Raw genomic sequence first — 3,660 nt, forward strand, 5'->3', positions numbered from 1 at the left:
CAAGATGTTGAACACTTCAGCGATGTGATTCTGGAGAAGTGTACCAGATAGAACTTACATGGAGTATGTACTCTGTGTAGTGATTCTAGCACATTGCTCGACTCATTCCGAGATGTAGGTTAGGGAACATAAGCAACATGTCCCAGCATGAAGTAGCAACGGTGCCACCCCCATCACTGTCAATGATCTAAGAGAACCGAGTGTATCCAACCACTAGGATACTCCTATTGGCTTGCCAAGAGTTAAGCATTTTCCAGCTTATCTGCTTTGTCACCTTTGACAAATAAAAATCATACAGTAGTATGTCCTCCACTTGCCATCGTTGGAATTCCCTTTTCCATGTACCTAATATGCCTTTAGGAAGTAGAACAGGAGGCCTTCGGGGAGACCCTCGCTGGCGAAGATGGCTCCACTCTCCCCACCTCCCACCCAACCTCCGGCCTCCACCCACCCCCCGGCCACGACAAACCCTCCGAAAGCCTCTCCACTTGAACTCACCCTCGCCACCAGTCCCCTGGACGCGCTTCTCCCCTTTGTTGCGCCACCTCCATCGCCATTCTTTGACCTACCCCATGTCAAAGCTGGCCTGGTGGCTCTTTGCTGCTTCCTGGGATGCGGCAACGCCATGGGTCTGGAATTTGAAGACAACTGTAGCTACTACTACCGTCTCGCCATTACCACTCCGGAACTACACCTCGCAATGCCCCTCTAGATCGTCTTCGACTTCTCTAACCGCCACCTTGATGCCATCATCGTCGCTACTCTGCTCCAGGCTGCCCTTGGCGGCTGTGCTGCTGATTTCTTCATCTCCATGTGCTCTCCTCTTGTCTTCCGCTTCCATGTGGCTTCCTCGCGAGTCGTAGAGATCATCCTAGCCCAAACCAGGGTCCGCCACCGCAACCACGCTTTCTCCTTCGCTAGAACCCTACCCCTGCTTCCACCACCTCCTCCTGCTGCTGCCTCATGCATGTCGCTAGCTCACCTCCTGCAAATTCCAGATGACCCATGTCTTCACTTTGAAGGCGTGGTATGGACGCAGCTCCGATCTCCAGTCACCATCGACCCATGCTCCCAGCTACATGGATGCCGCATGCATGCGCATGTCATCCAGTTTCCGTTCACCCTCTATGCAAGCTCAATGGCTCTAATCGTTGCTTGCCTGTTCGGTGGCCACTACCACCACTTCAATGTCACTGACGACGATGACTCATGTTTCTCGTTCATCGTCGCCAACCCCGCAGTTGCCAAGCTCACCGCCTCCATTGGAGATTTCCGCAAACTGGGCATGTTGATTTGTTTCCCCTGGCCGCCGCTCCTGGGTGGCATCGGATGCTCGCTTTTCGGCGAGGTCATGCCTCCTTCATACGGTGCCACGTCGTCCTCCCCGTTGGCGGTCGTTTCTGCATCTCTGCCATCAGCGTCACCAGCTCTGGATCAGCCTAAGGTGAGACGTTATCGGCCTGGTATTAGCTTTTTTTACCGTATGCTGAATGTTAACCGCTTTAACCATCTCTCTCCTCACGTACAATACACCTCTCACACTCATTTTTTCTGCATGACTTTCATGCCAATTAGTGTTAGGCCTGATGAAGTGTTGGTTGAGTCAGCCTTAAACCACAGTTTTTCGGTCAAACAAGATTTCCATGCAGTCAAGGTTCATGAGCTCATTTTAGCATCTTCTCCCGCTCGGCCAAAGTTCAAATTCTCAACCATTGGTCCCTTGACTTTGAAGGTTTTTGTCTTTTTCTTTTTGACCAGCTAGAACCAGCCATTGCTTACTACAGTCGCTTCCATGCGTTATATAATTTTTTTCTTATTCCCTCTGCCACCATGATCTGCATCCGTCCTTGGCCCTTTTGATCAACCTCGACCGCCTGTCCATGTACCGCACCCGTCCCCCCTCATGGGCTCGCTACACGTCCGGTCAGCTCTGCATGAGCCCCTGGCCCACCCCATGCACAATGATGACTGCGCGGCGGCCTCGGACAAACCAAATCTCCCAAAATATCCGTACGCAGGGAGATGGGCTGCGCATGCGTGCGAGGAGCGCGCGGGAACCCAGGCATCCCCTCCTGCCTCTCAGTATATGCCAAATCTGGGCACCCCACTTGCTCCCCCCGTGTCTAATCCAGACGATGCTACATCGCCTCCTGTCTCCCCCCGCACGGCCCCTGTAGCCGCACTTTGCGAGAATCCTGCATTGGGAACCAACGAAGCCGCGCGGTCATGCTCTCGCTCGCCCATGCCGCCCCCAAGCTACCCCTGACCGGCATCTAGCCATCATCATCACGCTTAAACCCATTGTGCAGCCTAACCCGTCCGCTCATTCACCACGCCACACGCTCCAGTCGCCTCACGCATTGCAGCAGCACGCAATGGATCATGCTTCACTGACACCAGATATGTTGCCCATGCGGTCCAAGAATGCCACAACGACCTCATATCGAGATGCTCTTCTCTCCTCCCCCCCCCGCACTCACAGTCATCCGCAACAACGCCCCACATATATAACTCATCGGCCTCTTCTCCCCCTCCATCTTCGTTCTCATCCACCACCATCCACCAAGAAGAGAAGACGCTGCTTTCGGTGCCTCGCCCTAGACCACTGTGTAGAAGTCTGCCGTGACCCTATCCGCTGTGCCCGGTGTTGGCGGAACGGCCACCGCAGCCACAACTGCAGGTACCAATGGATCTAGCCTCTCTTCCCTTCACTCCCTGATGCGTTTCCTTCAAGCCCTAATCCAGCTTTCTGCCCTCACAACATGAATCCTGGTAGCTCATCATCGGCGCCGCCCCGTGACCCACGCACACTCATGATCGGCGACGTTCCTATCATCCTCTCGGAGCCCTTCCCCGTTGTCTGCGTCCCCTCTCTTTTCATCCTCCACGGCGTTCCCGTCACCACAAATGGGGTCCCCCTGCATCCACCCTCACTACCACGCACCTCCGCCCCTCCGCCCACTCCCACCACTCCACTCCACGCACCCACCCACACTAGTTCATCCCCGTTCTACACCCAGGCACTGCGGGATCGTCTCTCCATGGTTTCATCGCATCACAGTTCACGAGGGCCAACTCTCACGTCTTTGAAACCGAATCTGAGGACGAGCTGCCTCGCCCGGTCCATGAGGCTGGTCTGCTACCACCTTACGGCGACATGCCTCTCGTTGCCACACCACCCTGCCTAGTCCACTGCCGTGCCGCTTCACCTTCGCTCACCTCTAGAACCCTAACCGAAACCCTACACCCCTCATCCGCCGCGCCATCCAACACACTTGCGGCAACCCAGCCTTCATTATGGGAGGATCTTGGCGTAGGGTTGCCTGTCTCACTTTCCACACTCATGCTGCATGAAACGATGTTGTCCACCATAGCCCCATCGACTTTGAAGGCAATGTGGTCACTATAGAGCATGTTGAGCACACAGACCGTGCCATTGCCGTCTTCCCTGATCTTGTGGAGATTGAGGTCTCCGAATTCCCACACAAACTCTGGCACAACGATGGCATCCGCTTCGCTCTGGCCTTCCTCGGTGACGTCTGTGCCGTGGACGACTTCTGTCTTCATGGCATAGATTACACCTCTGTCTCTGCCCTTGTCCTGCTCTAGGCCGGCAAGCCAGCTCCACCTGGCATTGTCATCCAGCTCCCTCCCCTCAAT

The 3,660-nt window shown here is 55.1% G+C and overlaps 1 pseudogene; it reads left to right on the plus strand.

Moving 5' to 3' along the window:
* The first annotated feature begins 403 nt into the window (after nt 1-403).
* On the plus strand, nt 404-1,581 carry LOC125531783 (annotated as a pseudogene).
* Nucleotides 1,582-3,660: the final 2,079 nt, after the last annotated feature.

The sequence above is a fragment of the Triticum urartu genome, unplaced genomic scaffold, assembly GCF_003073215.2.
Source record: "Triticum urartu cultivar G1812 unplaced genomic scaffold, Tu2.1 TuUngrouped_contig_8093, whole genome shotgun sequence".
In the NCBI taxonomy this organism is placed as follows: Eukaryota; Viridiplantae; Streptophyta; class Magnoliopsida; order Poales; family Poaceae; genus Triticum; species Triticum urartu.